General features: G+C 45.0%; 1 protein-coding gene across 2 annotated transcripts in view; it reads right to left on the bottom strand.

Moving 5' to 3' along the window:
• Positions 1-22,969, bottom strand: part of SHISAL1 (shisa like 1) — a 107,960-nt gene extending 84,991 nt beyond the window's left edge. For both annotated transcript variants that reach the window (XM_032220645.1, XM_032220644.1), the window contains exon 1: positions 22,834-22,969. The gene's annotated coding sequence lies outside the window, so the exon portion shown is untranslated. The remainder of the gene's footprint in view (positions 1-22,833) is intronic.
• Between the last annotated feature and the right edge of the window lie 433 nt (positions 22,970-23,402).

Consider the following 23,402-nt stretch of genomic DNA (forward strand, 5'->3'; position numbering starts at 1 on the left):
TTCCAGTGAAAGTTTTTTCCCTACTTTTCCTTGTTTGCTTTTTTGGCCTCTATTCCTTCTCTACTCTCCTCTTTTCTTTCTTCCTTTTTTCTTCCTTTTTTCTTTCCTTCCTTCCTTCCTTCCTTCCTTCTTTCTTCCTTTCCTCTTTCTCTCTCTTTCTTTTTTCTGCCTCTTTTTCTTATCCTCCCACCCTCCTCTCCCCTTTCTTTTTCTCTTTCTCCTCTTTCCTTTTTTGTCTCTCCCTCTGTCTCTGTTTCTCTCTCCCTCTCCCTTCTTTCCTTCCTCCCTCCCTTCCTCTCCCCTCTTTGTTTGCTTCTTTAAGTGCTCCAATTGCTAATCTACATCAGTTGGTAATTTATTCATAACTTGCTAAATCACTGCAGACTATTGGATAGTAAGGGGGAAAGTATAGTCCTCAACTTACAACAGTTCACTTAATGACTAAAGCTACATCAGCACTGAAAAAAGTGAATTACAGCTGTTCTTCACACATGATCATTGCAGCATCCCCATGGTCATAGGATCAAAATTTGGATCTTTGGCAACTGCCTCATATTTATGACGGTTGCAGTGTCCTGGGGTCACCTTTTGCAACCATCTGCCAAGGAAAATCAGTAGGAAAGTCAGACTGACTTAACAACCAGGTTACTGATTCAACCGCAGTGATTCACTTAACTGTAGCAAGAAAGGTTGTAAAATGGGGCAAAACTCACTTAACAAATGTCTCATTTAGCAATAGAAACTTTGTGCTCAATTATGGTTGTAGATTGAGGATTACCTGTATAGGGAGATTTTTTTACTTAATGGATATTTACATGGTAGAATTGAGTTTCAAATAACACTAATTTCGTTGTCTTGGGTGACATCTATGAAAAAAATCCAGGTGCTCAGGTATGAAAATGTGCTGCTCAAACACTATACTTTTCCGCTCACACTGAAAAAAAATTAGAGGGAACATTGGCCACCGCTAGCCCTGCCGCTCTTCCCACCCCCTTCCAAGCCCACTGGGGCTTGGAAGGGGGTGGGAAGAGCGGCAGGGCTAGCGGTGGCTGGCGATGGCAGGCTGGAATCCCCTCTCCAAGGGATCCCCGTGCAGAAAATGTGGGGAGCAGTAGCGAAGCCCCGGGGCTTCGCTGCTCCATCCGCTGGACTGTGGGGCTTGGAAGGGGGTGGGAAGAGCGGCGGGGCTGGCAGTGGCCGGCGATGGCAGGCTGGTTCGCCTCCTCCTCCTCCAACAGCACTGCCGGATATCCGCCCAACGCCGCGGGGGCGCCAGCGGGAGCTTTGGCGGCTTCACCTCAGCCGCAGCGCTGGGCAGCAAATGTGCTGGTGCTGTTGGAGGAGGAGGAGGCGGCGGCAGCAATAGCACCTGAGGACAGGACAAGAAGCAATGGAAACTTGTCAGAAGGAGACTCAAGCTGGAAATAACGAGAAATCTGACAGTAAGAACAATTAAAATCCTAGGAAAATGTCCTTTCATGAAAAATTACTTTTTCAGTTAACTCTGCCTGACATTAGTTGGGTGAACAGAAATATTAGTTGGCCAATTCTAAAAGGGAGCACCAGAAAGAACTTAAAATATTTTTTAAGAGAGCTGGGTTTTTCATTTATATTATATGTATGAACAGAATTAACACAAATTGCAGATACCAATCAAACATAAAGAAAAAAAGGATGAAATAATGCTCATTTTAAAAAACTCAGTGAAAATAAAAACAATATACCAAGAAGGTGGCATACTGGTTGTGATTTGATCTCTTCGGGGGATCCCGGGGATCCCCTATACAAGTATTTTAATATTGCAGACTTGCAGTATTATAAGTCATACTGATATTATAGAACACTTTAATTAAGCGGGTCCCTTGAATAAACATAACTTTGAGTTTCAAATAACACTGATTTTTTATTTTTGAAATTTACCGTAGCTGCTGCATTTCCCACCCTAGGCTTATACTCGAGTCAATAACTTTTCCAGCTTTTGGGGGTAAAATTAGGTGCCTCGGCTTATATTCGGGTCGGCTTATACTCGAGTATATACGGTACCTGTTCTTATCAAGATGGTTGAACCTTTTGATTCATGGTACATGGAAAACCCACAATGCAACTTACAAACCTGTTCTGTCCCCCCTTCTCGGCTCGTTAACAAACAGCAGGCAGACAAACTTAAAAGGAACTCTCTTTATCAGTTCTCAGCTCAGACTGGCTGTGAGCCCAAAAATAACATAATTACAGTCTCTGCCTGAAGATAACGGAATAAAAAACAAATCTTTCTTACGGCAACACAAGTTGAACAAAATGAAAGCAAAGCACTTCTTCCAAATTCTCTACGAATCAGGGTTACAGAAAAACAAAGCACTTATCCAAGTGTATCTTACATAAACCACGACCGATGATCAAACCATGTTGAACGAACCAAGGAACGTTGACTCCTGCAACCAGGACATGGCACCATCCATCCTTTTATCCCCAGAACACGCCACTCCCAAGCCCCAGCTGCAGTGTTAATCTTGCATCCTGAAAAGACTCACAGAAGACATCTGCTGAGTCACAACACAAACCAAACAAAGCCAACTTTGCAAGATGGGAAACTCCTTTCTTCTTGGAGGAAGGCAATCCACATCTGGGCAATTCCTGCCAATGAATATATGTAGAATCATGGATGGCACCAGTGGTGGGTTCTGGATCCCATGCGAACCGGTACAGTTAGAATGGGCCTGGCGGCGTCCACAGCAGAGCATCGTGCAGGTGCTGTAAGTGCCGTGCGCATGCGCAGAAGTGCCGAAGACTTAAAAGACTGGTAAGGAGCTCGGGTCGATGGGTCCTCCGGAGCACCGTACCGGAACGGTATCTGGTACTCCAGGCAGGCTCTGGTATGCCCGTACCGAGGCGTACCACCTACAACCCACCACTGGATGGCGCAGTGGTTAGACTGCAGTCCTGCAGGCTACTTCTGCTGACTGCCGGCTGACTGCAATTTGGCAGATTGAATCTCACAAGGCTCAAGGTTGACTCAGCCTTCCATCCTTCCAAGGTCAGTAAAATGAAGACCCAAATTCATTTGGGGGGAAATAGGCTGTCTCTGTAAACTGCTTAGAGAGGGCTATAAAACACTGTGAAGCAGTATCTAAGTGCTGTTGCTATTACTTCTCTCTGCAGGGAGCAAGGAAAGCATAGGGACACCCTGGTGGCTGGAAGAGCTGAGCAACACCTGAGAAATAAATATGTGGGTCCTTTTTCTTCTGTTCTCCAGATCCCAGTTTTGTCTCAGACACCTTCTTCAAAACTAGACTTTGGATGATGTAAAAATCACATACACATATATCTCAAGTGGTCCAGAAATCTGCAACAGTTTTTGCCTAACGTTTGGGTAAAAACTTAGGCATGAGGAATTTCATTAAGACAGAACACCAGAAAAGCAAGACATGGTTCACAGACCCCCAATAACAGCTCTTGTCAAAGTCATTTAAATAAAGATAATTACTCTTCAGTGAGGAGAGTTTTCAACTTCCAAATGCACTGAGCACAGCTGGATTCACTTCTCAATAAATACACATAGGTTCATCTTGCAAGAAAATGTTGTACATGCCGTAGAATTGGCATAGAGCAGGGTTTCTCAACAACTCAGCAATTGTAAGATGTGTGGGCTTCAACTTCTAAAATTTCCCAGCCATTTTGGATTACAATATGTACATGTTCATAATATTATTTATTATTTAATTATTTAAGGAGGCTTGTCCTTGTTTCATTGATTATAGCAAGGCGTTTGTGTAGATCAGAGGTGTCAAACTGGATTGCTTCGAGGGCCAGATCAGCATCGTAGTTCTCCTTCGCTGGCTGCCAGGGTGGCGGGGTGTGGTGGCGGCAGTGGTAGACAGGAGGGCTGCCTCCTGTAACACCTTGCCAGCCAAAATGTTTTTGGCTGGCAGAGTGCTGCAGGAGGCCATGGAGGGTGAAAACGAGGTGTGGGTGTGGGTGTGCACACAGCCCGTTTTAGCCACCAGAGACACTGTGGGTCGGTCCTTTGATATTTCCAGGACGGCCCTGTGGGCCGTATTTAAGTCCCCCGCAGGCCTCATCCGTCCTGTAGGTCTTGAGTTTGACACCCTGGTCAGTGACGGATTAAGGCTCACTGGTGCCTTAAGCACTGACAAATCTTGGTGCCCCCCCCCATCCTTCGTACATACTGTACAAATCTTCATTGGGTGTTTTTTCTTTCTCATCTTTGTGGTGCCCTCTTGGGCCTGGTGCCCTAAGCACATGCTTAGTCTGCTTAATGGTTAATACACCACTGCCCCTGGTGTAGATCATGCTTCAATACGGCATATATTACGACTAACATTCATCCAGATCCAGCTATCATTCTTCTGGGGAATCTTTAGTATAAAACAGGTACCCCAAGAATGGAATTGGAAAAAGAGAATAAAAGAACGAGGGAGACAGGCACATGGGTGCCAGTGGTGGGAAACGACTGGTATGCCCTGGTATGGGGGTACCGGTGCTTGCTGTACAGTGCTCCGGAGGGCCCACCCACCCACCCGTCCTCCTTACCAGTATTTGAGCCAATTGAGGGTTCCGCGCACACATTGTACGGCACCTGTGCGACGCTCCGCTGAGCAGCTGGAGGGTCGCAGGCAGTAAATATGCATAAGCGCGCTGCCCGTGTGCTGCGCATGTGCATGTGGTGGACGCCCGGCCCCGTTGCACTATACCAGTTGCAACGGGATCCGGAACCCACCACTGATGGGTGCCGACTGGAAACCACAACAACATGATGTCATCATCGTAGCCCATTATATGCGGCAAATGCTGCGTTTATGGAATCTGCATAATGTTGTGATTTTACAATATCACTTGCTTCCCTCAGTCCAGAGATGCCCAAGCATGGATCTTTTTTTCCATGTTAATTTATAGCTATTGTATTGTCAGGTTTGAGGAGATGACAATGGGAACCAGAACTGGAGTTCAAAACAATTTATTTCATTATCTGAAAGTAATTCAGAATAGAAGATTTAGAAGATCTCATTATAAAAATAAAAAATGGAAAGCAAAAAAAACCCCCAGGATTAATGTTAGAAGGCAAAGGTGATGCCAATCGGCATGCTTAGTGAATTTGCAGCTGACAATGAATAAGTGGAAATAATGTTATTTTCTGGGGCTCAAGAATACATGCAGATAAAGAGCACAAGGGAGATTAATTCTAAGGAGGGAAGTACTGACAAAATGAGACCAGATCATAAGGGATAATTTTTTTTTCTGACAAAAGGATCAGGCCAGATAAAAGTAAGATTGCTTTCTAGCAATAATCTATGACAAAAAGAAGATGGGTGTACTGAAATGATGGAGTAGCACCATAAATTCAAAGAAGAAGTGATCAATCAATCCATAAGGCGCCACGAAGACTAGAAGCTCCCTGGTGGAGGTGATCAGGAAGCAGAAATGCTCATATTTCCAATAAAATGGCCTGAGATGTGATCAAATGACTCTAAATTATTCAGGATTAAGGTGAAAAGAAACCATCGGCAGGTGAAAACCTGAAAGCTTTCCCCAAAAGCAGAACCTCTTGTTTATTTCTGTTGTTCACCTTCCTCTTTAACAGTTAATTTTACCTACAGGTTGGGAGAGGCAGGAAAAAGGAAGGTAAGTTGTCAAAGGAGTTAAAAAAAAAACCCAGAAATAAACAGCTGAGCTGTCTCCAGGGAAACTTTCAAAATTCTCAATAACTCACAGTGGAGGCTCGGGATTTTCCATGCTTACAGGAGGCTAATGAGCACCAAAGGCCTAATGCCTCCAGCGCAGACAGTATCCTGTTGATCAAATGCTTAGAAGAACTAAAAGTCAGACCGGAAATTTCACCAGCTGATTGTACGGAGGTGTTTAAAAGGGAAGAGTCAAAAGGCTGATTGCAATCACACAATCACAGCCTTGGCCCTTTTTGTGATATGCACAGAACAGGGTTTGTTTGCGATTGTGGCTACCATCTTGACACTTTTTGATTCCCTGCAGGTCCTCTGTCCCTGTGTATTCACAGAGAAGGGTCAGAGGGGACAAATCTCTTTTGCAATATAGAAAAAGAAGTGTGTCTCCCAGGGCAGATGTGCTTTTCCTCCAGACACCACTGGGCAAGTCACTTCTGTTTGATTACCCTCCAAAAACCCCGCAGATGTGTCTACAGTCAAACTTAACAAATAATAATAACAAAAACAAATGTGTTATTTTACATTGCGTTGCGTTGCTATCTTAGGTTAGGTTAATGTTAGGTTAGGTCAGTGGTGGGTTTCAAAATCTTTTAAAACCTCTTCTGTAGGTGTAGCCTGCTTTGTGGGAGTGGCTTGGCAGTCATGTGGCTGAGTGGGTGTGGCCAACTTGTAAAATGTGGTGAAACTCACTTAACAACGCTCTTGCTTAGCAACCAAAATGTTGGCTCAGAAACTCTAGCATTTGAAGCACACAAGTCTTAAAGCTGTCAAGTTATAAGACCCTTGCCCCCCTAACTCTTTAGAAAAAAACCCTGGGATGTTTAAACTTGACAGCTTTAAGACTTTAAGGTTTAAATAGGACTCTTAGAGGCGGGCAGGGCAATTGGTGAGCCAGCCAATCAGTGAGCGGGGGGTGGGGCGAGTATAGTGCGGACGGGCGGGGGGAGGGAGCTGGAATCAGTTCTAAATGGCACGGTAGATTTGTGGAACCTCTTCTATAGAAGAGTTTAGAACTGGCAGGAACCCACCCCTGGGTTAGGTTAGGTTAATGGTTAGGTTAGGTCCATGATGGTGAACCTATAGCCTGTGTGCCACAGGTGGCACACAGTGCCATATCTGAGGGCACACGAGGTGTTGTCCTATGTCACCTCCAGTGGCCAGCTGATTTTCATCTTCCGGAGGGTTGGGTGAGGCTGTTTTAACCCTCCCCAGGATTCAGGAAAGCCTTCAGGAAAGTGAAGTCTGCGTGCATGTGGGGGGGAGCGCGGGGGGTTGTGTGTGCATGCGCCAGGGGAGGGCATTGCATTATGGGTGTGAGTGTGGGCTATCGCATGCACGCCCTTTTGACACCCGAGCAGAAAAACGTTCACCATCACTGGGTTAGGTTACATAAGATAGGCTAGATAGTTGGTGTGGCAGTGCTTGGAGACAGCAGAATAGACGAGAAAGAACTGGAGAAGATAACAAAATACAAAGGCCTACAAATAGAAATAGAATGACTGCGGCAAAGGCAAGCAAGGGTAGTACCAATAGTAATAGGTGCTGGAAATACTATTATTTGAGGGTGAAGGCTCATTCTCCGAGCTTGTGGGGTTGGTGTCCGAATGTTTCGTTACTAAGCTTCATAACATCTTCAGCTGAAAAAAAAATGCTGAAAAAACCAACCCACAAGCTTGGAGAACAAATCTTTACCGTCATCCTACAGATATTTGTCACTATTGCAATTGCTATCATTTACTTGGCCGAAACCTCTGAAAATCCTGGATGAGGTCAATCGATTCGAGATTTCTTTCGAAAGAATGGGAAATGCTTGTGAGAGACAGCAAAATGGCCCTGAGGCATTTTCAAGTACATTCTGTAATGTATTCTATTTGTTGCATTGGCAGTTCTGGTTCATCTGGAACAAATGGGACTATTTTTCAAAACCAACCCTGTTGGCTGTTTTCACAGCAAGATCTCAAGGTTAAAGAACACCCATCGTGAGATTTACACGTACAGTAACAGGGCATTGGAAAGTATGGCGTGTTTCATTTTTGAACTCAGTCAAAGCCTAACAATGCTCTTCCGCAACTGACACAAAGCATTGATATTGTCTGTGTGAGTATCTTTCCAACTATTTTGATGAAAAATACCAATAAATATTTGCTTGATGGGTCTCAACTCTTCTGTGTCAGTTCTAATCTGTGAACAGAAATCAGTGAAGCTGAATTTAACTTTTCTTTCGGAACTTTCAGTTCTGGAATCTGTTATCGAATATCTCTCTCTTCATAATAAATAAGTCAGACCTTTTATTTCATGGTAAGCAGAGATGGGTTTCTACTGGTTCGCACTGGTTCGAGCGAACCGGTAGTGGTAATTTGGCCTGGGTTGCAGAACTGGCAGCCACCCAGGCTGGCCACGCCCCTGAACAGGTTCCCCAGCATCCGCTGCCATCATGGTTTTTATTAGATTTTCATGGTCTTTGTGCATGCGCAGAACAATTTACAGTGAACTGTGCATGTGCGAGAAATGCACATCTAACGCGCGCATGAAATGAACCAGTACCAACGCCGGTAGGAACCCACCCCTGATTGTAAGATATAATTGTTTCTTCCCAGCACTAATTCAAAAAGTCTCTGATAGCTGGATTTTGTGACTTTGAAATGTAATTTTAAAAGGTGGTTAAATAATTATTTACTTCATTGCCTACACTAATCTGCCCATGAAGTTCAAGGAGTTACAATAAAATGAATTACTGAGGCACATTATTCATGCGACTTTCTTATTAGAAATGGCCTTGGAAGAATTAAATTTGCCTTGCTAATGGGACGATTTCCAAAAAAATGTCACCAGGGAAACATAAAATGTCACATCCCTTTAAATAACTGCATCACAAAGAGCTTTGATAAGTACCCCCTGCTCATTTACATTAAGAATTAGGGAGCATTTTATCAATAGGTTACAAGGATGACACAACTAAATATATTTGTGAAGCAAGGGCATCTGCAGAGGGTGCCTTCAGAGGGTGGCTGTCCCAGTGCAATTGTATGTGTACTATAGGAGGGTGACACACTCACACACAAGTAAATTGGAGCTTTGATTACACCTTCTTGATTTTCTTCAATATTTTTTAAACACATCCTGCAGAAACTCCTGTGAAGTATACCCTTTAAATGGAAAACCTCCCCTCCTTAGGTAAAGATAAAGGTTCCCCTCGCACATATGTGCTAGTTGTTCCCGACTTTAGGGGGCAGTGCTCATCTCTGTTTTAAAGCCAAAAAGCCAGCGCTGTCCAAAGACGTCTCCGTGGCATGACTAAATGTCAAAGTTGCATGGAACACTGTTACCTTCCCATCAAAGGTGGTTCCTATTTTTCTACTTGCATTTTTTATGTGCTTTCGAACTGCTAGGTTGGCAGAAGCTGGGACAAGTAATGGGAACTCACTCCGTTACGCGGTGCTAGGGATTCGAATTGCCAAACTGCCGATCTTTCTGTTCGACAAGCTCAGCATCTTAGCCACTGAGCCACTGCGTCCCTTCCTTAGTAATCAATATTTATTATACCATGATTCTCAGGCAATTAGGGATTGTCTGCATTCAAATGATCAGATTAGCAAAATGCACACGCTGCAGTATAAAGGCTGCAATCTTCTTGTTGCTTTTTCATTCCCTCCAGGATGCAAGCAGCCATGCAACTATGGAGACCATGATGACTAGGCCCTTGCTGGAAACCAGCTACTATAAACAAGATCCCAAGAACCTCTTTATCTTAGCTTCTATAGAGTTGCATATAAGGAGATGCTATGTTTAATTATGGTTTCTTGAAATCTTCACCCTTTCATACAAGACACTAGAGGTGTTTAACCGGAGTCTTGGAACACAACTTCCTGCACAGCCTAAAATGGAATCCCCATCACATTGAAGCGACGAACCAGTATTTTTCGTTCAAGTTGTCTGCATCTCTACATGCCCTAAGCCAGTGATGGCTAAACATTTTTGGCTCCCATGCCAAAAGCGAAGGGAGTGCAGGGGGGTCGTGCACGGGCATGTCACACACATAATGCTATGTGCACTCCCCCCCAGCGTGCATGCCTGCGCCGCCCCCCATGTGCATGCCAGTGCTCCCAGCGCTCCCCCCGCCACTTTTGGTGCACTTTTTTCGCCCTCCCCAAGCTCCAGAGGCTTTCTAGGAGCCTGGGGAGGATGAAAACCCCCACGCGGTTCTGCTTCATCATTAAACCATCTTTCCAATCAGCCTCCAGCCTCCATTTTGTCTCCAGTGCCTTTCTCCCAACTTGGAACTGAACCAGATGGCTATTTCTTCCAACACCTTCTCGGAGCTGGGGTGGGCATTGCCTGCGCATGACGCATCCAGCCCACAGGTTGTCAGTTTGACACCCCTGCTGTGTGCCCTTCATCAAGGGTAGTTAAATATGAATAAACCCACACAGTGAAGAAATCTAAGCAACATAGTAACCTTGCATCAGTGGTGGGTTTCAAAATTTTTTGGAACCTCTTCTGTAGGTGGTGGCCTGCTTTCCGAATCCAATGGTGGAATCTCTTCTAACCGGTTCGGTAGATTTGACGAATCGGTTCTACCGAATAGGTGCAAACTGGTAGGAACCCAACTCTGCCTTGTATGTGCTCTACCCAGATGTAATTCCTACCATGTCCAATGGAATCTGCTCCTAACTGCGCATGAAATTGTTCTTGAAATAACAGAAATGGAATTTGAGAAGGAGGGCTAGGAAACGATAAGCCACATGGTCAATGTGGGCTTTGTGTTATGGATGTTATGAGAGTACAGGATTGAGATTTTAGTCACCTCAAAAACAGGGCCCTCTAATTTGCTTCCTGTGCAATTAGATAAAAGCACTGTTGAACATTGAAACCCGGGGTGTCCAAACTTGGCTGGGGAATTCTGGGAGTTGAAGTCCACAAGTCTTAAAGTTCCCAGGTTTGGACACCCATGGTTGTCTTAAAGTCTTAAACATCCCCGTTTTAAACCATTTGTATGGAAGTTAGCTGCAGGAAGTTAGCACCCACCCCACTCCTAGAAAAATTAAATGTTTTAGGAAATATTAAAAGGACAGAATATTTCCCCTAAAAAGGGGGCATAAACTCAGCCCCCCCGCTTTGCCAATGGGCCATTAAGGCCTAGGCCAGTCTATTCTACATCTATCTCCTTCAGGCAGAGCCATAGGAGGAATTGCCCAAAGTCCCTTCATTACATAATCACCCAGCAAGAGTCAACCAAGCTTGGGACTCAGGACAGCCTACAGAGCTGCCCCTGCATGGCCCCATGGGAGCCTGACAACCAATCAGAATGCAAGCTCAAATTCAAAAGCCCAGAGAGAGCATAAAACCCGGGCACTCTCAGCATCTCTTCCCTTTTTGCACAGGACCTCAAACCATGTGATCCTGTCCACCATTAAACCATCTTTCCAAGCAGCCTCCATGTTTCCAGTGTCTTTCTTCCCACTTGGAACTAAACCCAGATGGACACTTCTTGCAAAACAGCTTTTTAAAAAAGCTGATTGTAAAGAAATCTTTCCACCATGACAATCTCTCTTCCTAGGAGAAAGCTGGGTTAGATGTTCCTTAGATTCCAAGAGGTGGTTTATTAGCCAGCACTCAAGACTTTTCTGCATTGAGGAGACATGCTATTTAATGAGCTAATGAAATCTCCCGGCCAGCTGACCACAGCACAGCTGGGATTGAACGCTGGTCAGGTTAGACTGGGTACAAATGAGCTTAGGTTCTGAAGGAAAGCAGTGAGAGTGGTAAGGAAGTGCAAACTGATTTTCTAAAACGCTTTTTTTTTATCTAGTCAAAAGATCCTCTCCTTGTATCTGAAAGGCAATAATCTTTTGTAATGCAAATTAACACTTTAATTGGTTTTATGTCTGAATGCAGCCATGTTCTAAAAAGTAGTTCTTTGCAAACTCATCTAATGAATTCATTAGCAAAATTTGTTCTGTTCAGAAATCTGGAATATATTCTTTCTTTAACACTGTTAGAAGTTGATGCTGGAATAACACCTCAGGATTGACTTAATTTTGACTGTTTGGGAACTGTTTGCAAGATGTCAACTAATCAGACACTGTAAGCATTGCATTTGCAGCAAAGGGGCTGTCTAAAAACATTTCTACAGAACCTCTGTAATACATGCATAAAATTTCATGAATGTTACATGATGAATAAAAAAAACTAAAGATAAACTTCTTTTCAAATTATTCATTGTAGCTGGTACAGAGCTTCAATCAGACTTGTAAATAGCTATTCAGAGCTTTTATAGATTGGGAGACAAGATGAGAAGATGCTTCAGGCCCATGATAAATCATAAAAGAAATACATGTGGGGTGAAGCTGTGAAGATGGTTACCAGCATTTGCAAATGTTGGTATTTGGCTTTACACGGACATCTGCCTTCCAATTACTTCAACTATAGGGACACAGCTAAATGCCAAAGCAGTTCTAAAATATTAGTTAATTAGCATACACTATGCAAATTATTCCGTATGCAAATAACTTCCATTTGGACAGTATATAATGGCACAGTCAATTTAGATAATCAAGACTTGCTGGTTCAATCTGTAAATTTTTTTGCTAAGATAATTTTTTTTGCTAATTTTGCAAAGCTTCTCCGGTAACATTGTAGTGCTAACTAGGGCATACAAAACCTTTGCCAGACCAATTCTCGAATACACTGTTTATTTGATATTAATTCAATTGAGCAGAGTCCAGAGGTATTTCACGAGAAGAGTCCTCCACTCCTCTACTCACAATAGAATCCCTTATGCCGCCAGGCTTGAAATTTTGGGCTTGGACAATCTGAAACTACACTGCCTATGGTCTGAACTAAGCATAGGACACAAAATTGTCTGCTACAACGTCCTACCTGTCAACTACTTCTTCGGCTTCAACCGCAATAATACACAGGAAAACAATAGATACAAACTCAAGGTAAATCTCTCCAAACTCAAATGTAGAAAATACGACTTCAGTAACAGAGTGGTCAATGCCTGGAATGCTCTGTTGTTATATCCTCAAACCCTCACAGTCTCAACCTTAAACTGTCTACCATGGACCTCACCCCATTCCTAAGAGGTCTGTAAAGGGGGCGTGCATAAGCCCACCAGCGTGCCTACTGTCCCTGTCCTACTATCCCCATTTATTTGTATTCATTTCCTTTGTTCATGTCAATGTTTAGACTTATACCTGCTATCTTGTACACGTTTGACAAACTAATAAATAAAATAAAATAAATAAAATTGAATTGTTGCATCAACCCATGTTGCTACTACTCAGCTAAGGTACAGCATGCCAATCAACAAACTGAATTGCTACTTAATAATATCGTCACCGACATTTTGATTCTTAAAATGCAAGATGAGTCTGCAACAGATACATTTTCCTCCCTGAGGTCAAAAACAAATTAGAGCTTTCCTGACAAAGAGCTGGGATGGCAAACAAAACACACACACACACACCGCTGCTGTTTAGCACCTTTTAAAATCCCAGCCACAAAAAAATTACAATGAAAAGATAAGCAGAATTTCTGCCTCCTTCAACATTTACTTGCCAAAGTGACTGATCATATTCCATAGAGTGAGGAAAAGATTATGGAGGCTAATTCTATCACAATCACAATCAGCTAAATGAATCTCCGTTCCCGGAGATTGTTGCTCTCAAACAAAGTGTATGTTTGTGTGTGTGAATGAAATATACTACTCTCACTCTTCATGCCTTACTAATAACATTCCAGATCTATCTTGCTGACTATTGAAGCGAGTCAACCTTGAACACTAAGCCTCTGCTGGACCATTAAGAACATATAATATGTAAGGTTTTTTTAATTGCTTGGGGGCTCATCCTAACAAGCACACGACAGTTTGTTATCACAGAGAAAAGGTATTTAGCCTTAGAAGCAAGTTCATAGAGAATAAAAACAGAGTTCAAAATGTTCTCCCAACCTTGAAAAAGCTAAAAGGGGTCTGACCCAAATGGGAGACCACCAGATACAGTATCTCACCCTTTCCTATAGTAGGAAGTTAAAAATAAAAATAAAAGCCCTGGTAGAAGGCAGTGACAAGCCAATTCAGTTCTGTTGCCAAGAAAACTGCACGAATGGCTCCTTTCCAACCACTAGGATAGGTGGTTGACTCAAGGGAGGACAGCTTTTGATAAGCCTTTGTCCCTCTGGTGTGGATTAATACCATCTACAAGTTTTGTTTTGCCCACTTTTATTGTCCTCTTTCCCAGTTAAAGCAGAAGCTGCTTCTTTATCATGTAGGAAGTCAGCGCACATACACACACACACATGCCTTCCTAGAAGAATGAAATATTCTGGGAAATATTAAAAAGGCAGGATATTATACTTCCCTGGATGAGAAAAGGAGAAACATGTTTTTAAAGACAAAGCAGCTTCCTACAGCTCCCTGCCTATGTCCCCCTTCAGCTCCAGGGTGATGGGATAAAGACATGGCCCCCAGGACATACAAGGATTAGCTCTCTACCCATCTCACCACATGACACCCAGCAAAGTTCAACCAAGCCTGGGACGCAGCCTACAAAGTTAGCTAAGACCCCCGCCCCCTGGGAGTCTGACAGCCAATGGGATACATTTCTTATACAGAAACAGGAAACTCTAAGGGAGAGCCCAAGAGAGTGTATATACCTATCTCTACCTCTCTCACCATGTGCTTTTTTGCCCAGGACCTCAAACCATGTGGTCCTGTCCACCATTAAACCATATTTCCAAACAACCATTCCTGTATCTTTCTCCCCACTTGGAACTGAACTGAGATGGACATTTCTTCCAACAATGAGCTAGGGCTGTGGAGTCACCTGCATTTGAAAGGCCAAATATAATGGACCACTATTGAGAACATCCTAAGGGAATGAATAACTGTTCCTGGGACCAGGTTCACCAGCTACAGGAGCCAGAAAAAGATACTGCAACTCCAAGGTTTTCCAACAGATGTTAGATGCCCCTTCAAATCCACGTGTCTGTTCAGTTTTGTTACTCTGCCTTCATCCTACAACTTCCTTTTTTGTTACTGCTCAACAGCTGCATTTGGATGTGAGGACCAACCTGCCCTGCTCACTGCAAATTGACAGAGAATCTACAAGGCAACAAAAAAGCAGGAAAAATTAAAAATCAAGTCAAGGAATGCAATTGGTGGCATTATTCTTCCGAAGCCTTTTACTAAAGCACAAGAAACCTGAACTTCCATTTTAAGCCACTCTTTCTGCACACTCATTCAACAGTTTAAAACTTGCTAGAAGTAGATTCAAAATTAAATTTCCTCTTCACAAAATGCAAAGCAATGAGAAATGAGTGAGGGACAGCACGTCAGTCCAGAGTGACACTTTGCTTCTAGTTCCATGCCTGGTTTGTATCGTACAACACAAAGCAGATGGAATGACAGAACTATATCTTGATGAAAGATCCAATTAAATACATCACATAAATTAACTTTCCCCAACATCTGTCATCCAGATGTGATCAACCCCATAACTCCCATCCTGAAAAAGCATTTACAAAAAGTTGAAATATGATTGCATATATGCTAACTATTAAGGCAGGTAACTAGTTCCTAAAAAAAATATTTTCCCCCTATTTTGTTTAACATCCAACTAAAGAAAGAGTTCTTAGAAATGTAGACAGATATTATATATAATTTAAAGCAATTACGGTAGCTATCCCTGAAAGTACACTGCCTTAAGATACTCTGAGTAAATGTACAGACTAAATTTAAATGACTTAAAACAAATATTCAGCCATGAAGTTCAAAATCACTCCAGTTCCTGTTGGAATTCTCCCTGGCTGGCATATCAATCTACCAAAAATAAAAATACAGACAGTGGTAAGCCTTGGTAAGTGTTAAGATGTATAGACTTCAATTGCCAGAAATTCCCCAGAGAGCAGAAGAAACACTAATGTAGACAATGATGAGTGGCAGATTTTTCTCGCTTTTCCATATCAGATACTGTAAAGAAATCAGAGCAAGGGAGGAAGCAAGTGCTCTTCAGCTAGATAATCATGGCACCCCCATTCATTGGTGTGACTATAAATATCAAGCCCAGACAGAATGATAACCAGAACAATCTTAGGGTCACATTGTCATGGAAACACTAATGAGCTCTCCAAGACACCAATGATTAAGAATGGCAAACATTGAGTCATAAGTCAATTGTACAGCAGAGCAGGCAAGAAGACAGGTTTCGAGGTAGCAAATAATTTTGCTAACCTTGCCTTCTGGAAGGTAGAAAATAACAGACGTAGGCTGGCTCGCTGCCATCCTTTTTCAGTTTCTGGAGCTACCTATTTTCATCTTCTTCAAGTCTGCTTGGAAGATTTTCTTAGCAGCCCAGAATCATTTCATGCGTGATGGGTGGCCGTATAAATTTACCAAATTAAAAAGAGCTCTTTAGGCTCTCGTTAAAGCTTTTTAAGATCAGGAGAAGGGAATAAAACCTTCACTAATTTCTTTCCCCGTCTTTTCCTCTTTCCACTAGAGAACAAGCTCCGCATTGCCCAATCTCTTTGTCGGAAGAACTGACCCTACGCAGGAGGTCTTTAAATGACATCTTCCAATGTTCTTTTTCTAAGACTACTTCAAAGGAAAAGGCTGGAGGTGGCTCTTGATATAACACTGGTTAGCAACACAGTTGTCAGCTGTACCTTTTCCTACAATTGCACAGATGGTTCTGCAGCTGTGGTCTAACCCTGAAGAAAGATGGGCTTGGCATCAGGAGTTGCCGACATGTTATAGGTGCATGGATTTCTCTTGACTCAAGAGCTATGATGCCTCTAAGTTTGCAGTGCGACACTGCCCTGGAGAAAGAGGAGTCAACAGTATGCTTTTCTCGTAACACAAGTCCTGAAAGCAGGGATGTGTGTGGTTTTAGGATGGGGTACTTGTAGCAAATGAAATGTTCAGAGGCTTCCTCGCATGTGATTTCGAAGATCTGCTTCAGTAGGCAAGCTCTTCTTGGCTGTCCAATGGCTACTTCTAGCTCAGGGGTCAGCAACCTGTGGCTCTGGAGCTGCATGTGGCTCTTTCATCCCTCTGCTGCAGCTCCCTGTCACCAGTCGGCACCACAATTTTGAGAGGAGCTTCCGGTTTGGGCGGGGGGAAGCAGGGCACGCCAGGAGGAGATTCTATGGCAAGGGGCAGGTTTTCCAGTCAGCTCCACAATTGATAGGGCTTTCGGTTAGAATAGGTAGAGGAAAAAGGATGCCGCACTAGGAGGAGACTCTATGGTGGGGAAACCAGACTTCTGGTCAGCTCTAGAACTGAACAGGGAGCTTCCGGTTAGGACCTTTGTGGCTCTTTGAGTGTTTAAGGTTGCCGACCCCTGTTCTAGTTGCTACTGAATCTGGGGCTTGAGCTGGACTCCTTAGTTACCAGTTTCTCATGGGAAAACTTCTGGGAGCTGCCCTCCTCTGACTGGCTTCCCTCCTCAGCTCCCTCTGAGCCTGAGTTTCAGAAAATGCGGGTTCATAAACAGCCCGTCCAAGAGGCCACACAGGAACAGGGAGATAGCCCAGGGGCCCTGTCAGCATGGGCTACTTAGAATGGCTAAGCTTGCCTTTCTAAGCATTCGGCTAAACTTGGCTTAAGGAGAGGGACTGGTATTTATTTTTGCCATGGGGAGGCAATAATTCGGTGGGAATGGAAACCATTCCCATAGCCCCCTCTCCTGCTTAAATGTTGGTGCTCCTCACAATGGCTCTAAGACGCCCTACTGGGAGGAGCAAATATTTGTGTTGGCTTGGAGCTACCAAATTCAAATCCATCTGCTTAGCTGCAGAGGTTATTGGATGCTCCATCCTTTTCCCGTTTATCTGGAAGCTCATGCAAAAGAATTCCTCTCCTAATACATGCATTTTGGAAAACAGCCTGGGTGGTCCAGATTGGCCAGACTTCTGAATTCTTAGGCTGGAGATGGATGGACTCTGATTGCAGCAACTCTCCTTCTCTCTCACTTTGAGAAAGGGCAAAACAACAACTGCAAAGACATTCCAGTAATCCACCCTCTTAACCCCACACAAGAACTGTTCTCTTCCCAAAGGGGGAGGTGGAGAATTTATATATTTGTTATGAGCCACAGTGGTGCAGTGGTTAGAATGCAGTACTGCAGGCTACTTCTGCTGCCAGCTGGCTGCCTGCAGTTTGGCAGTTCGATTCTCACTGGCTCAAGTTGGACTCAGCCTTCCATCCTTCCGAGGTGGGTAAAATGAGAACCCAGATTGTTGGGGGGCAATAGGTCGACTCTGTAAACTGCTTAGAGAGGGGCTGTAAAGCACAGTATAAGTGCTATTGCTACTTAGTGCAGGACAGTTGGAAGGGACCTTGGAGGTCTTCTAGTCCAACCCCCTGTTCAAGCAGGAGACGCATACCATTCCGGACAAACAGCTGTCTAATCTCTTCTCAAAAACCTCTATTGATGGAGAACCCACAACTTCTGAAAGCAACCCATTCCCTTGATTAATTGTCCTCACTGGTAGGAAATTTCTCATTATTTCTAGGTTGGATCTCTCCTTGATAGTTTCCATCTACCATGTTTCGCTGAAAATAAGACCAGGTCTTATATTATTTTTTGCTCCAAAAGATGTATTTTTGGGGAAATACGGGACTAATTGCATCCGTCTGCTTGATGATCTTAACTGGGGCTTATTTTGGGGGTAGGGCTTATATTACGAGCATCCTGAAAAATCACGCTAGGTTTTATTTTCCGGTTGGGTCTTATTTTCAGGGAAACGGGATATTACTTCTTGTCCTACTGAAGGTTGCTTCTCCACTTTGACAACATTGATAGGTGAACTTCAACTCCCAGAATTCCCCAGCCACATTTTGAGAGTTGAAGTCCACCAGTGGAAGTAGTCCATCTTTGAGAAAAGTGCAAGTAGTCCATCTTTGAGATAAGCATATATTAAGGAGTTGAAAACTAACTCTCCTTTGGTCAATTTGGTTTCCAAGGTTGAGGAAAGAATGATTTAAAAGAGCAATGATTTAAATAATAAATGATCCAGGGCAACTGAATAAAATGGACCCCCTAATTTCATTGAGGGCAGACTTATAGAGGTCTCCCCTATTTCTGCATCTTGCTTATGGCAAATCAAATCCAGCAACTCATGTTCTTGGCAATAGTTACACTTTTCTACTTGATTTCCCCCCTTCCCCCCAATCTTCCTACCTAGCCCAGATTTCATCTCTTAGCAAGCATGATCTTATATGGTCAAAAAAGTCAAGATGATGGCAATGCTATAGTCAAAATTCTGCCTAATGTATATAAAAAAACAGAGAGCTTCAGCTGTATAGTTATGGCCATCACGACTTTTCTCATCATACCCTGTGGATATCCATGAACCTTGCAATTTCCTAATTCAGATACTAATAAGATATGGTACCCTTTACATGCTGAGCCTAAAAATCATCAATCATTTGCTGCCTCCTCATTACTTCTCCTTTCTCCCCCAGCTCTCATCTTTCTTATATCTTTCCAACGAAAAGAACATTCCCACAGAATTATTGCTCGGGTTTTTAAATTGTATTCTCAAGACTTTTTAGATTTGTGACTAGTGAAGTAGTAAACTGAAACCCTCAGCCTGGCTGTCAGTTTACTACAGTCCTGCTGGGAAAATTTATCCTTGTTGACTCCACGGATGTTCTGGGGACACACAAGAGGGACTAAAGAAAAGTTCAAAGTAGTCCATCTTTGAGATAAACATATATTAAGGAGTTCAGAACTAACTCTCCTTTGGTCAATAAGATGGGGCCAAATTTGGTACAGGAAAGAGGTACCAAATGAATCAAGATCAAACGCAGGCTAGATCTGGCCAGGACCGCAAAGAAAAACAACTCCAGAAAAATGTAACACAAGGTTTATGCAGAATCACAAGACTTCTGCAAAATCCATTACAGTACTAGGCTGTAAGGGGCTGTAAGAAAAATAAAGGAACCAGACTCTGCATGCTTGCACTAATTTAATAGAAGTAACAGAACGACAGAATTGGAAGGGACCCTGGAGGACCTCTAGTCCTCCTGCTTGAAACTTCAGTCATCCCAGATGTAGAACAGCATGCAAACTTGTCAACCTCCAGAAAAAACCTGCTGTGTCTGTCTGTCTGTCTATCTATCTGTCTCTCTCCCCCCCTCTCTCAACACAAACACACACAAATATAGAGGGTGCTAGTTACAACTTCTCTTCCCCATTCCTGGCTGGGGAATTCTGGGAGTTTAAGTCTACCCATCTTCAAGTTGCCGCGGTTGAGAAAAGTTGGCCAGGGCGAGAAGTTAAGGGATGGAAACTTATTAAGGAAAGATCCAATCTAGAAGTAAGGAAAAATTTCCTGACTGTGATAATTAATCAGTTGGAACGTCTTGCTTCTAGAAGTTGTGAGTACTCCATCATTGGAGGTTTTCGAAAAAGAGATTGGACAGCCATTTGTCCTGAATAGGACAGGCCACCTACTTGAGCTGGAGGTTGGAGTAGAAGACCTCCAAAGTCCCTTCCAACTCTGTTATTTGGCTATAATGTTATTTCCGCGTTGACAACTTTCTAAAGGTACCTGTTGTAGAAATGCTGTATTGTGTACCGGAATCTCAGGCCATCTGGTCACACCTTTTCAGACTAAACCGCGTGAGTTTAAGTGAACTACAGGTAGCCCTTGACTTACAACACTTCATTCAGTGACCATTCGGTTACTGAAAAAAGGGAGTTATGACTGTTTTTCGCACTTGTGACCATTGCAACATCCCTATAGTCACATGATCAAAATTCAGATGCTTGGCAAGTGGTTCATATTGATGATTGTTGCAATGTCCTGGGGTCACCTAATCCTCTTCTGAAACCTTGAAAGTCAATTGAGGAATCCAGTCCCACTTAACAGCCATATTACTAATTTAATAAATGATTCACTTAACAACTGGGGCAAGAAAAGTTGTAAAAACGGAAAAACTCATTTAACGAATGTTTTACTTAGCAACATAAGTTTCAGGCTCCACTGTGGCCATATAAGCCAAGGACTACCTGTACCAAAGTCCTAATTATTTTAAGTCACCTGGAGCCACTAACTGGCCATGACATAGGTGTTTTCAACACAAACACCCATTGAAGGACAGGCAGTCCTCACCTTAAAACCACAATTGAGCCCAAAATTTATGTTAAAGCGAGAACTCTGTGAAGTGAGTTTGCTCCGTTTTACGACTTTTCTTGCCACATCCGGTACATGAATCACTGCCGTTCTTAAATTAGTAATGCGGTGGTTAAGCAAATTTGGCTCCCCCATGGACTTTGCTTGTCAGAAGGTTGCAATAGGGGATCGCATGACTCCGAGACACCGCAACCATCATAAATGCAAGTCACTTGTCAAGCATCTGAATCGGGGTGAAATTCAGCAGGTTCTGGAGAACCGGTAGCGGAAATTTTGAGTAGTTTGGAGAACGGGCAAATACCACCTCTGGCTGGCCCCAGAATGGGGATTTTGCAGCATCCTTCCCCCAGGAGTGGGGAGGGAATGGATATTTTGCAGTATCCTTTCCCAGGAGTGGGGAGGGAATGGGGATTTTGCAGCATCCTTTCCCCAGGAGTGGGGAGGGAATGGATATTTTGCAGTATCCTTTCCCAGGAGTGGGGAGGGAATGGGGATTTTGCAGCATCCTTCCCCCAGGAGTGGGAAGAGAATGGGGATTTTGCAGCATCCTTTCCCAGGAGTGGGGAGGGAATGGGGATTTTGCAGCATCCTTCCCCCAGGAGTGGGGAGAGAATGGGGATTTTGCAGCATCCTTTCCCAGGAGTGGGGAGAGAATGGGGATTTTGCAGTATCCTTCCCCTGCCACGCCCAACAAGCCACGCCCACAGAACCGGTAGTAAAAAAAATTGAATGTCACCACTGATCCAAATGGAAATCACGTGACCAGGGGGATGCTGCAACCGGTCTTGTACCAAACATGGTCCCAAGTCACTTTTTCTCAGTGCCGTTGTAACTTTGAACGGTCACTGAACGAACTGCTGTAAGTCGAGGACTACCTGTAACGACAGGGGTCGAAGCTAAGCGGCACCTATCGCCCGATTCACCTTCTAACCAGCCTCTAGTCTACTCTGGGGGGGGGGGAGATTTCCACCCCAACTTTCCCCGCAGGCAACGGGAGAGCCAGGGGAGGCTCCGCGAAACTACTTCCAACTCCTCTGTCTCTTGAGGCGCGGGGCTCCGGTTTCCACGGCGAGGTTTTGGGGGGGGGGGGAGAAGTTTCCATGCAGGCTCCGCAGCCGCCTGCCCGGGGAGCCTCTTCCCAACTGGGCGCGAGCCGCGGAATCGGGGCGGGGCAGAAGAAAAAGCAGACAGCGCCTGGGAGCCCTTGAAGAAAATCCCCCCCCCCCGTCTTCGCCTTTCCCCTCGCCCGGCGCTACCCCTCCCTCCCTAGCAGCCCCGTCCCGCCGACTCCCGAGGCGTCTGCGGGCAGCGCGAGACCTCCTCAGGTGGTGGGGGGGAAGCGCCTCTCGAGAGGGAAGAGACCAAAAAAAAGGGGGGGGGTTTCCAAGAGCGGGGAAAGAGTCCGAAGCGCAAAACCGAGGCGTTTGAAACATCCCGGCTCCTCCCTGGGGCAAATGTTGAGGGACGGTTCCAAGCGGAGACTTCGGAAGATGTTGCTCTGTTCGCGGAGGAAAGGCGCTCCTTGAGGTGTTTTGTTTTTTTTTAACCATAAGGGTTCTCTCGGGAGGGACTCCATCCCCCTCTCGCGGCGTGATTTCCCTCCCCCCTCCCTCCCTCATATACATACACGTACGCACAACACCCCTGCGAGGTAGACTGAGCCGAGAAGGGATTTAAAAAAATCAGAGAGAGAGAGAGAGAGAGAGAGAGGGAGAGGATGGCTCAGGGAAGCCGCCCTTTCCCCGCTGGTCTTTCTTCGCTCGACGGAGCGGCGGGATGTAGAGGCCCGTCTTTCCCCACCCTCGAAAGCAAGCAGCCCCAAACCACGAGATGGCGGGAGGTGGTGGGGGGCGTCCTCCCTAACAGCGCGCGCCAGAAGCCCCGCCCGGCGGAGGGAGGGAGGGAGGGAGGGGAGGAGGAAGGGGCAGCTGAGAGGCGGCGGGGAGAAGGGAGGTGGGGGGGGGAGGACCCGCGGAGGCGGCTCACCCACCTGAACGGCAACCTGGTCCCCCGGCGGGAAGCGCTGGAGCCAGCGAGCCGCGACATCCCCGCCGGCGAAGGAAGCGCGACTGACTTCGCCCGCGCCCGCCTGCTTTTTTTCAGCCCAGCTCTTTGCCGAGGGCGGATCGGGGGCGCCTCCCCGCGCGGGCAGAGCGACACCCCCTGCCCCTCCCTTCGCGCCCGAGCGAGCCGGAGGGGGTGGAGAGAAAGAGGAGGAGGAGGAGGAGCGGCGCGGCAGCCGGAGGAAGCGTGCCGCCGCCTCGAAAGCGGTTAAGCCGGCGGCGGAGAGGGGCGCTCGGTCCAGCCCCCCCTTCCTCCCCCCCCCGCCCCTCTTGCGAAGAGGACAATGGATGCAAAGTGATCAAGTGGCAGATTCAGCCTAGAAAATGAGGAGAAATTTTCCGACCTCGACCCAATGGAACGGCTTGCCTTCAGAAGTTGTGGGTGCCCCATCACCCCCTCTCCCCGAGGCTTCCCAGAAGACCCTTGGACGCCCACTTGTCAGAAATGGTGTAGGCATGAGCAGGGGGTTGGGCTAGATGACCTCTAAGGTCCCTC

Source organism: Thamnophis elegans, chromosome 7 (assembly GCF_009769535.1).
Source record: "Thamnophis elegans isolate rThaEle1 chromosome 7, rThaEle1.pri, whole genome shotgun sequence".
Classification (NCBI taxonomy): domain Eukaryota; kingdom Metazoa; phylum Chordata; class Lepidosauria; order Squamata; family Colubridae; genus Thamnophis; species Thamnophis elegans.